The sequence below is a fragment of the Ascaphus truei genome, chromosome 2 (genome assembly GCF_040206685.1).
Source record: "Ascaphus truei isolate aAscTru1 chromosome 2, aAscTru1.hap1, whole genome shotgun sequence".
Classification (NCBI taxonomy): domain Eukaryota; kingdom Metazoa; phylum Chordata; class Amphibia; order Anura; family Ascaphidae; genus Ascaphus; species Ascaphus truei.
Window position 1 is genome coordinate 438,948,246 of NC_134484.1, and position 13,287 is coordinate 438,961,532.

Sequence of the window (13,287 nt, forward strand, 5' to 3'; positions counted from 1 at the left end):
ATCTGGAGAAACAGCCTGCCCTTGTACCTGCCAAATCTCTAGCACTTGGCAATTTAACAAAAAGTGTCTGTCTGTAATGAAGAAAGCCCATTATTTAATGAAAAAAAAAATCTTCATTTTACTACAGATGAGCTAAGTATAAAACAGCAAAATGTCATACAAATACGAATTTACCAGCCTCAAGCTTGAGACGATTATAATATGTTATAGATCTGCTTTATTTTTCATTACACTTGTGGTTCTTTGATTGATTACAATTGGTTACTGTGTACAGTAACTTCCAATGAGCTAAACTGAGCCACTTAATTCGTGAGGTCTGGTTCATGTACTAAAGGAAGATACAGCATGGTCACCTTATATTTCTTTTTATTAAAAGGTCCACTTGGTCCTTTCCCTTTTGCAAAACACCTTCATGCTTCTCTTTTTAGACTTCATTGAGAATGTCTCCATTATATCCACATGGATTTATATTATATATATATATATATATATATATATATATATATATATAGCAAATAGAAATATTACTGTATGCTCATTTGCATCCAAATGAGCATAGAGTAATATTTCCATTTGCTATATGCTTTGCTGTGGAGGGTTTTTATCACTTTTTTTTTACCCACCATAACTTAAGTAAGTATATATATATATATATATATATATATATATATATATATATATATATATATATATATATATATATATATATTTATTATTATTTTTTTATTATTATTATTATTATTTTTTTTTAATCTTTATCATGTCCTGAACACCATTTGAAATGGTTGGTGGTTGTTATTAATTATTTGGTGACTGCTTTCATTTGCTGGTACTTGAAGCATGTTACTTGGTACTTTGTTCTTGTGAGGACCTTCACAAAGACGTATAAATGTTAAGCTTAATTACATTGCTGCTCTGGGGGTTTTCTCCCCTTTTGGTGTGCGTCGCTATCTTGTGACGTCAGCACAGCGTGACAGAGAGGTCATCGCTGAATATACAGCATGTCCCAGAGACGCTTACAGTAGCATAAGCATCTGAGTGTATTGGTACCTACTGTATTCAGTGGCAACACTAGCTAAATGCAGCACTTGAATATGTGGGTCGATATATATTACCCACTGGGTCTCAATGATAAACTGTATCCGGTTCCCAGGGCTGCTCCACTTCAGTTACTACTAATGCCTATCGAGCTAGGCTTCAAGTTTTGGGTATTATTAATTACAGCTCTATGCTGAACAAGATATGATATTATATCCACTACCACAAACCACCAAAGACTTACAATCTGTGTTTAGACATTTCAAAGGCTATTATATAAATCTGCTGTTTCTAAACCACCAGCCGAATGTGAATATTCCATTCACTATTACAATTGCTGATTAAGGGCCATTAGGTACCAATAAAGATATTGACAGGGCCAACATTAAAATAAGTATGTGCCTCACGTTCTAAGACCAGACAGCTCAGATCTGTTCTGCTACATCTCTTTCTATTCTAGGGGATGACCAATAATACTGGGGGATAGTACTCTCAATAGAGTTCAGTGCATGATATAATGTCCCACAATTCCAATAATTTCCAAATAAACACAATTACATTAGTTATTAATACTCCTCTCCATAGGTATTAAGGGTCTTTACCTCTAGAGTAACTGAATGGGACTGCCAGGGACCTCTGCTGTGTTAATCCAATGGCCATTGGTCTGTGCAGAAATGTCACTGAAATGTTGCAGCATGTACCCAGAATGTACCCAGCATGTACCTGGGTCTTGTTGGTGATAGACCCAGATTTTCTAAGGCAAGTTTAAGGCAAGTTTTAGAATACTCGTCGGCGCACCTTTATATATATATATATATATATATATAATAGCGAAAGAAAAGAAACCCGCTTTTGAGCACTCAGGTATACCTTTTAGAAAATTACAATTTATTAATTGACACAAAGAAAAATAAGTAACAGTACAACAATATTAAAATAAGGCTAGGACCCCTAACACGAATACTACCCAATAGAAACACTGTAGCTAATATAGGGATAAACTTACTATGTGAACCCTAATGCCTTATATTGACAAGATAATTAGAAACACTTGTTAATACAATGAACACTGACATAGGCTGTGCATTAACAATAGATGAAACATGCATATAGTATATATATAGTATATAACGTCCCTAAGGAAACAGAGTGAACAAGCAGTATAAACAATAATGGAACAGTTGTGTGTGCTTACTAACATGATTGCGGGTCCAATGGCCTCTTTGGCGCGAAAATACACCTTTTTAAAAAGTGTTTTGTCCTAGCCTCCCCACCACTCCAAGTTTAAGTCCTCTGACGAAACGCGTAGGAGTGAGGGTGCTAGGCAGGACCTCTGAATTACTCAGCACGTAACTATACTACCTAACACTGTTGCTATAACTTTTCTGGACTTTGAAACGCTTTTTGACTATCATGCTTGTTATACACAGGCTGTTCATGTTGCATTTTTTGATTTAGAGTATTCTTACTCTCATGACACTTGTGTGTTATTGTGTTTCATGTTTAGAGTGAGCCTCTGAGCTTGGTCACCTATTTCCCCCAGAGATTCAATTGCTGTGGGACTGGTCCTATCATATCGGCTTTTAAGAGGCATTATTTATACTCATTGAGGTAGTATTGTTTATACTGCTTGTTCACTCTATTTCCTTAGGGACGTTATATACTATATGCATGTTTCATCTATTGTTAATGCACAGCCTACTTTTGTGTTACAGTACTTAAGTGTTTCTAATTATCTTGTCAATATAAGGCATTAGGGTTCACATAGTAAGTTTATCCCTATATTAGCTACAGTATTTCTATTGGGTAGTATTCGTGTCATGGGCCCTAGCCTTATTTTAATATTGTTGTACTGTTACTTATTTTTCTTTGTGTCAATTAATAAATTGTAATTTTCTAAAAGGTATACCTGAGTGCTCAAAAGCGGGTTTCTTTTCTTTCGCTATCATACTATCACTGACCCGTGAGCACCACCAGTTAAGACAATAATCTTTTCATTATACACTGGCTTATGGTGACCATTATTCTATTGGAGTGGATGCGAGGTTACTTTTCCTTTTTTTCGTATATATATATATATATATGCAAATATAACTGTATGCTCATCTGCATGTCTTAGGCAGGTCTGCAACCCCGCCTTTCCCCATTATCACCCAGCATACAGCACTTCCACTGCAGCAAGGGATTCTGGGAAATGACATGCAAATGAGCACACAGTGTCACTTTTTGCCTCAATAACCATTTTTAACATGGTTCCCTATAGGCTTAAGCTTGCTGCATGGTCACAGCTTTGAGCACAGCCAGGGTTAAGGTGCATACCCAGAAAACCACCCACAGACAGCCGTTTCGACCTTGATGGGTCTCATCAGTGTGGGGTTGATTTTACTGGGAATGCAAGAGAGGCTATGGGATAGGCTATACCATAATACTGAGTTAAGTTATGGTGAGTAAAAAAAGTGACAAAAACCCTCCACAGGAAAGCAAATATGCAAATATAACTGTATGCTCATCTGCATGTCTTAGGCAGGTCTGCAACCCTGCCTTTCCCCATTATCACCCAGCATACAGCACTTCCACGGCAGCAAGGGATTCTGGGGAATGACATGCAAATGAGCACACAGTGTCACTTTTTGCCTCAATAACCATTTTTAACATGGTGCCCTATAGGCTTAAGCTTGCTGCATGGTCACAGCTTTGAGCACAGCCAGGGTTAAGGTGCATACCCAGAAAACCACCCACAGACAGCTGTTTCGACCTTGATGGGTCTCATCAGTGTGGGGTTGATTTTACTGGGAATGCAAGAGAGGCTATGGGATAGGCTATACCATAATACGGAGTTAAGTTATGGTGAGTAAAAAAAGTGACAAAAACCCTCCACAGGAAAGCAAATATGCAAATATAACTGTATGCTCATCTGCATGTCTTAGGCAGGTCTGCAACCCTGCCTTTCCCCATTATCACCCAGCATACAGCACTTCCACTGCAGCACACCAAAAAAAGTAGTGCTACTAAGTGATGTGAATAAATGTGAAACTAAAATATAAACACATAAATAGTGAATGTGATATTCTAATAGTTAATAAAACCAAAAGATGCAATAAACATAACAATATAAAGTCCAAAAAAAGGATAAAGTACAAATGTCTCCACTTAGTGATGGTTTAGAGGAGGGGAGGATCCCAACAACACAATGATCCCAGGAGCTCCTTGCTGCTTCAGAGAAAGTGGTGCAGCCACCCACTATAAACCTAAAAGAACAAAACACAAAAAAGCGCAAGCTCCGTAGCACGTAACTGTGTACAAATAGGGTGAATTTATTAAAGGAAAGTGTCGCTAGGAGATACACTTACAGGATGCTAAAATAACACAAACATTGGAGAGAATCTGTAAGGGGCGTCATCTACAAGCAGGGGGGCACGACAATGATGTGCACCTGATGTGACTGTTTCTGATGTGACTGATGTGCCACGAGTCCTGCAGCGTTTCAGCGTCTCCAATGCTCAGAATACTTCCGTGTGTAGTACACTGCTGGAAGTGAAGGCGGATCAGCTGAAGACAGTATCAGGGAACTCAGGATCTCCTCCCACACGTCCGTCTAAGATGACGTCAACGCGTCTCTACGCGTTTCGTCATGTTGCGTGGCCACTCCTGAGGAAGCATTTTAGCATCCTGTAAGTGCATATCCTAGGGACATTTTCCTTAAAATAAATTCACCCTATTTCTACACAGTTACGCGCTATGGAGCTTGTGCTTTTTTGTGTTTTGTTCTTATCTATATATATATATATATATATATATATATATATATATATGGGAAAAGAAGAAGAGAGAGCGCACGCCTCATAGCGTAAAATTGTACATTTATTGGAAAGGAGGTGGGGAGGGAGAGGGGGTGAAAATTCACTCACAAGGGTAAATATAAAACAGGCAATTTGTGATATATATCACCGCCACTCTGGTCAGTCAGCATCCAGGATCCGCAGTCCAACTCTCACTTGAAGCTGCAGAAAGATCGTAACTGGTGCAGGACTCCAGAGGCTCCTTTCGGCAAACAAATCCAGTTTTTTGGAGTTCAAACAGTGTCTCCTATAGCAGCTGGCCGCAATGTTGATCCGCGCTCGATGCGGCCCGTCATGCGCATGCGTGGTGACGCAATACCAATTAAGGGAACGGTATTGCATCACCACGCATGTGCATGACGGGCCGCATCAAGCCCGGATCAACATTGCGGCCAGCTGCTATAGGAGACACTGTTTGAACTCCAAAAGACTGGATTTGTTTGCCGAAAGGAGCCTCTGGAGTCCTGCACCAGTTACCATCTTTCTGCAGCTTCAAGTGAGAGTTGGACTGCGGATGCTGACTGACCAGAGTGGCGGTGATATATATCACAAATTGCCTGTTTTATATTTACCCTTGTGAGTGAATTCCCCCCCCCTCCTCCTTTCCAATAAATGTACAATTTTACGCTATGGGGCGTGCGCTCTCTCTTCTTCTTTTCCCATAGGTATCCCCTGGATGTGGTTCATCCTATTTGAGAGCTGCCGGAGATCCCCCCATACCAGTATTCATTGTTATACTATTGAAGGACTTCCGTTCAAAAGACTGGTTTATCACTTCTTTTCACTTTTTTTGCATTTTTTGATGTGTTGTATAGTTTAAATTGTTCACTATTGAGCACATAATCACAGTATATTTATATAATCTTTATAAGAATCATTTTTTAATTTCCTTTTTTGTCATCTACATTGTTTAACACATTTTGGCGCTACTTTATATTTTCTTTTTTTGTTCCCATATATAATCTATATATCTATATATATATATATCTATCTATATCTATATCTATATCTATATATATATATTTGTATCAAAAGGAGTGCAACTGAGCGTGGCCAAATGTATACAATAGACAAAAATACCCAATGCTACATCCAATGTGACAAAATACATAATTAAATACTTCAATGTTAGTATTCTCATGAGTAAGGGTCATTTAGTTAAACCCTTTGGCCAAAGCCAAAGTATTCAGGTCCTAACACTACCTGTAACAGTTTTTTCCATGTTCCTATGTAGGACAGATCCACTGAGGCCATTCTCCACTGCAGAGGTAAATGAGATTTTTCACAGGTAGTGTTAGGACCTGCACACTGGTCATGCCGTGATGTGGCTGCAGGCTTATAACGCTTTGGCCAAAGGGTTTAACTAAATGACACTTACTCATGAGAATACTAACAGTGAAGTATTTAATGATGTCAGTAATGATCATTACAATCTGCCTGCCAGAACGTATGCCAGCTATACTATGAGTTTTAGGTGAAAATGAATAACTACGAATTTAAACAATTCTGCTTGTGCTCATAATAAATAGTCACTTTACTCAATGGTACGTTTGCATGAATATTAGTGCCTGAAAACAGTCAGTTTCTGGAAACAAAAAATATTAACAAAATGAGAGGGGTAAGGTGTTCGCAAAATTGCAGTTCAATTTGTCCAGGAAGGTTGTATTTATATTTTTCATGGGTGAAGCGGGATCTATTCTTACAGTATCTCCTTTAAAATATTAGTTTTGTTTAATAGGAAGCTGTCTTTTAGGTAACCGTGTAATAAGTATAAGCAATTAAAAGGTGAATTGATTAATTTGGAGGAGACATATAACACTCTAAATTAAACATGTATGTATGTACATCTTTATTTATATAGCATCTTGTTGATAAAGTGACAGGATAGACGAAACGCGTCAGAGGATTCTTTACCTTGTACATGTTTGCCTAGTGCCGATTAAATAATTTTTGTTAACCTTATCGACTTGCGCCCAGCCCTTTCCAAATTTACTTGCTGTGCACCGCCATCTTCTTTTTGCTACTTCGTTCTTGACTATCCGGCAGGAGCACATCAAATAGAAAGGAACTACCAATGACTACGGTACCATGAGTAAAGAGACATACACTCGTCACATGGAGTGAAACTCCCTTTATTGCTTTTCAGGATTTGGGCCAGTGTGGTTTTGGACTCGGGCTGATTGAGGGAGTTAAGCAGTCGGGGTTGGTTTGCTTTGGAGGTCGCGCCGAGTGTATGATTTCCGGTATCTGTGCCCCTTCTCCTTCTCTTGAGCTTAATTCAACCCAGAGACATGTATATAGGCTCTATTCTGTCCATCATATGACCAGTTTGTGTATATACAGTACATCGGGTTTCCACTACTCAAGACTAGCTCCTGTCTTATTCAAGATTTACAAACAGTCTCTATTCTAAACAAAAAACATTACCACTTTTTGTTTTTTGGAGGCACCAATTCAGGACTTGTTCCCTTAAAATTCACTGCATTTCTGCACCAAGTGCCTTACTATATTCCCTCCTTGTTAGCAGTGATTCTTTGGGACTTTTAGGTTTCCCGCCATTATTAGTAAAGAGCACTGGCTTAAAGTGGCACTCCAGGCACACATTATTATCTTTTTGTGTTATTTCCAATAGGTTTGAAGCAGGGGATCTCCGGTTGATTTCAGCTGCGAGGATCCCTTGCTTCCCAATATACTCACCTTCGTAGGTGCTGCCGGTAGGAGCCCTGGATGGGTTCACAATATAGTGGTTTAAAAGTCCCACACACTGCGGGCCAATAGGAAGACGTAACATCATCCCTTGGTCTTCCTATTGGGAAATACCGTCTCTCTTCAGTTTCCATGGCATGCAACAGCTGTGAACTCTTTGGACAGCAAAATTGCTCTGGGAACCGATCAGCATGTTCATAAGGGAGAAGGAGAAGTAGCTACAGCCTTATATCTGAAGCATCAATTGCAGATACTGAGCATCATGAGCCCTTGTCTGGATGATGCAAAATGATTTTGGGGAGTCTCAGAAATACCTCATCTTTTTTTCACGATGTCACGAGTAAACTTTTAGACTGTGACTGGTGTATAGTAGCTCAGGTTAGGCCATGGACAAGGGATGCTAATTACTTGGGCAACCAGTGCACATTCTCTCAATAATGTAAATACAGTTTATTTGAGTAAAATCTCAACCCTTCTGAATGTACAGTAATTCTCCCATCCTGCTGCAGCCAGTGTTCTTCAATGATAATTATCAAACTGAAGAGAATTTGTCTGGGCTGATTCTCATTCCCAAGGTAAATGGACTAATCTTATTTTTAACTCCAGAACAGAATGTAGACCTCACTTTTTCAGATTCATTCTTGTCTATACTATGATTCTTAAATTGAGCTTTTCAAGGTTACAAAATGTGATGTTGCAGTAATTACATTGAACCAAGAAACACATAGTAAATATATAATACATGCAATCTTCCTTGTGGATGATGTGGTGCAATTAGAATACATAAAAGCTATTTCTTAGGACTTTGTAATGTGTGTCTGCTAAGCTTTTGATGAATAAGAGTGTGTGAGAAAGCTTTTATGGAGACCCTGGTACAATTTTCCACAGTTAATGCTGAATTGGCTAATCTTTTCCAGTCTTCCCTAGTGTCACTATACAGTAGATGAGTGCAATGGGTATCCAGCTTGATGATTGTAATTTGTATCAAAGTGTCCTCACTAATGGCAATAAATTGCATATTTTCACATGGAAACTATGTTCTATTGAGATATAGAACATGATGTTCCTCTTTATTAAATATTCTGATGAGGACTCCTCACAAACTAATGTTTTAAAGCATCTGTTTACATGATGTGTTCTTTGTGAAGAATAGGATTGTAATGTACTGGCTTTTCCACAGGATTTCCTGAACCACTACTGTGGTCTTAAAATGTTCAGTGAACATCATAGGCTTTTGGCTTCTACCTAGGATGGGTTATTACAGAAAGCCATGACTCCAATTGGAACAGTAGGAGGGGACGTCCTTCATAGGTACTTGTAATGTTTTATCACAAAACAATCACTTTAGCTCCAGGATAAACAGGCACAAGTGTTGAATGATTCCAAGGTTTAAGTAGGTTAATTATATTATAGACCTCAGTCTTTCTATGTCTGTCGGGTTGGCTGCCATCATAATCAATAGCAACCATTTTTCAAGTAATCTTATAGGTGTTAGGCACCGATGAGGGTGGGCTCAAAGACAAAATGCAGATCCTGATGGCTGGAACAGGCGGGAATTAACTGAGCTTGGAGCGTGGTCCTAGAGACAGGATGAGCATCAGAATTGTTGCAGGGCAGGATCAGCAAACCCAGTACAATGGAGGAATCATAAGCGGAGGTCAACATAGTTGGCAGGCAGGTAAAAGTACAATTCCAAAGTGCGGGGAAACAGTTTCAGATGAGGAGAATCCTGCTTGTGCAGCCAACATAACATAGACAAACAATTTCTTCAAAGTACAGGTCTGCTCAAAGCCAGATCTGTATTTTGAAGAAATAGGCAGGCCAAAGTAGTCAAGCTGGCCAGGTTCAGACAGGGCAGAGTTCTTGAGCGTAGTCGGGCAGGCAGTGGTCAGGGCAAGTAGAGTTCACAGGCATCAATGTCAGAAGCATATTGATGTGGCAACAAGGGAAGTGGAAGGGGTCAGTTTGTATAGGAAGACAGAGGGTGTGTCCATTAAGTCTGTAACAGGTGTATGGAGCAGTTAGCAGCAGAGCTCAAATGTATACTGAAGTAGTGGAGCTATCCACTTCAGTTGATCCAGCCCACTGCCAGAGCTGCTGCCCTAAATAGCAGAGTTTGTGGGTTCTATCCCTTTTTGGAAAGTTACCCCCTTTTCACAGGGCATCTTCCAGATGCCTTAGGACCTTGCTTGTCAGGATAGGCCTTGTAAAAATCCCTTAGGAGACATGGGACATGAAAATTATTTACTGGTTTCCAAGATCTTTGGTCTAGACCATATTCTTTCCAGTCAACCAGATATTGTAGTTGTCCTCCATGTCTCCGGGAGCAAAAATATTTACCCTTACTTACTTCTCTATTCGTTGAACTTGAAGGGGACCTGGTGAAAGAGGGTTGTGTCCCAGGAAAGTGCTCCCAATAAATGGTTTCAATAAAGAAACATGAAAAACCAGGTGGATTTTTATCGAGTTTTAAAGTTGGAGCCATTCAATGAGAAAGCGGCCAATATAATGTTGGCCAGGTTTGGTGGACTCGCGATTGATTTCAAGATGGTCACTAGATAGTCACACCTCATCCCCTGGTATACCGGGCCTCTATGTGTAAGGATTGATATCCAGTGTTTTGCTGGAACCTGCCCATACATGTTTGTTGTGGCCATCTTGGTTCCTCGCAAACCTCTTCCTGAACTTGGTTATTGGCTGCACCTGTTACAGGGCTTTAAATAGCAGCCAGTTACTCTCAGCCCCGGCCCAAGCATGGTATGCTTTCCCATGTGTTCCTGGCTCCCCTGAGTTCTTGTTACTGTGCAATCCCTGTTCCTGTGCAATACCTGTTCCTGAGCCTTCCCTGTTCCTTTAGGTTCCCTGTTGCTGACCCCTGCCTGTGACCCTGACCACCGCTCCTGTGCTGCCTGCCTTGACTCCAGCCTCTATCCTGACTTTGCATCTTTGCCGCTGGCCTTGACCTCTGCCTGGATCCCAACTATGACTACTCTAACAAGACTCTGTCCCCTGGCTCTGGTCCGGATCATATACCCCTACCTATCTTCCTATCAGAGATGAACACCGTTATACTTTGCCAGTGTCGGTTAGCATAATCTTTGTACATTTCCTGGGTTTTAGACAAGATCTCCAGAAGTTTAGGGTGAAGTTGTTGCAAGTTCTCTATGCTTTATACTGCAGGAAGAACAGAGCAATTTTGTATAGCAGACAGGCAACCTTGATTATCAAGAATTATTATTGATTAAATCCATAATTTGCCAAGAATGGATTATTTTGGATAGCCATAAATATGGAATTGTTGAAGGCAAATTATTCTGTTGGAAGCAGATATACCCAATCATCTTGCAGTCAACCCAGCAGGGATATTGCTCCATTGTCTGATTGCTGCACTCTGTCCATTGGACTAAAGATGATATGCAGAGAACAGGTGAATCTTGATTCCCAGCAGGGTACAGAAAGCTTGCCAGAAACAGGCCATGAACTGGGCTCCTTGATCGAAGTTCACCTCCTCAGGGGGCCCAGGGAACCTAAAAACTGCCTCCAGAAAGAGATTAGCAGTCTCATTAGCTGACAGGAAAGAGGGCTTGGTGCAGAGGGGGAGTGAGAAAAGGTGCCTTGGTGCAGAGGGGGAGTGAGGAAAGAGGCCTTTGTGCAGAGGGGAGGGAGGAAAGGGACCATTGTGCAGAGGGGGAGGAAAGAAGCAGGTACCTTTGTGTGTAGAGGAGGCTTCATGCAGTTGGTGGGGAGAGCAGAGGGAGTTGCTTTTCTTTGTCTCTGCACAGAGACCACATGGCAGCTCCTCCTTCCTTCCTGTCAAGCGTAGGAAGCGATATATTAGGGAGACTCAACTCTGCATGCGTTGTTAGACTGGGCTGATACTAATACCGTGGTAATAACAGATTAGACAAATCGTCATACTGTCATTTTTTGTTACGGTGGTATTACTATCATACCAGTATATTGCCTAACCCTAGGGTAAGATAGGTTTGGTAGCACCCTACACCTAGTGATCCAGGAGCATCCTTTACCTTGAGTTGGTGGTGAGTTTTGCCGTGTTTTTGTACAGTGTTGCTCCCTGTTGGCTCAGGCCAGAATAAACCTTTGTTTATTTAACCATGTAATTCTACCTGGTGTTTGCGTTCCCTATACTGTATTAAGTCTGGTCTACCGTGACAGAGGCCTTTTCAGAAATGGAATCGCTGAGCTGATTTATTCCAGTCAGCATCACACACCTACTTCCTCAATTCAGTGGCTGTCTTGCCACATGGAGAGGAGAGTTCATTCTGCAGTCTGGGTTTGATTCAAGTAAACGTAGCCTTAAAAAAGTCATCCAGACTTCCCAATGGGGTCTTGACTGTTCAAGTCTTGGAGAGACCCAGAACAAAGCATCTCCAGTCAGAAGGCTTATCACAAGGCCCACTATCATTCATCAGTAGGATACATTTATGGACATAGATGAAAAAGATCAGTCGTCACTAATTCAGGGAGCCCTTAAACTGCCCTCTTTCCCCAGAAAACCTTTCTAGCATTGTCACCTTAGACTCACCTAAGGGAATCTCTGGGGGTCTGGAACAGCCAGAGCTTGCAAATGCAGGTTTGAACATGTTTACTTGGGCTTACAATGTCTGTCTAACACCTACCAGTTAAGCAGTAATGTTGTTTGCGCCAGCAGAATCCATGTTTCGCCAGATCAATCTGTTAGGCACCAATGATGATGAGCTCAAAGACAGAGAGAGCGGATCCCAATGGTTGGAGTTCCGGGACTTGACTGAGCAGGGAGCATGGCGGTTGAGACGGGATGAGCAGTTAGCAGCAAAGCTCAAAGGTACATTGAGGCAGTGGAGCAGCAGCAGTTCTGTGCATTGCTATAAGCGCACCCGCAATGCCATCTCAGTACTACGATCGGCTTTCCACTCAATTCAGGAAAGAAGAACCGAATTACGACTGAGAAGCGCAATACCAACACTAGATAACTACCCAACAGAGATACCACGAGAGTCAATCGGTATGGATAAAAACTCAGCCCAGCTTGAACCACCCATGAATATCGCTACAGAACCCAATGCAAGTGGTCACGCTTAACTCAGGGAAGAAAGGATCACCCAATGCAGGGAAAAGCACGTGGCTAAGCGGTCAGAAGAAAGACTGTACTTAGAAAAAATCCTTCTCGAGCGACTGAGCTGCGCTGATCTCAAGCTCCTTTTAGAGGAGACACTATTAACCTGGAGAAAGGGCTCTAATCCCAGCGGGACTGAGGGTTCTCGTTCTCCGTCTACCTCATTCTAGCCGCAGGGATATCCCGAGTGAGAGTGGAAGGATGGGCTTTGGCCTTAATAACCCCGAGCTTCCCACAAACAGAGCAGGTATGTAACAAGGATTTATCCATGTTTAAGAAAAACTGCCTGTGAATCCAGCAGGGAGCTGGTTAATTACAGCCAGGCAATTAACCAGACTCCACCTGCCTAATTAGGACTCAGAGAAAAAGCCTCATGTGAGAAACAGACAGTGATTTCCTCATCACACAATGGTGCTGACATGAGGAGAGGGTCTTGAATACACAGGAGGACTATGTATTGACAGCAAGAGGCAAGGGGACCAGACCTCTTTTCGTGGATGCAGGAACCTGCATGAGGCTGAATCCTAAAGCACACCAAGACACCTGGACACCACTGACCTGAAGGGCTACCTGCTTTAAGGTACCATT

General features: G+C 41.2%; 1 protein-coding gene across 2 annotated transcripts in view; it reads left to right on the plus strand.

Moving 5' to 3' along the window:
* The window catches only part of PTPRN2 (protein tyrosine phosphatase receptor type N2), a 1,212,473-nt gene that overhangs the window by 415,377 nt on the left and 783,809 nt on the right, over positions 1-13,287 (plus strand). The window lies entirely within an intron of this gene.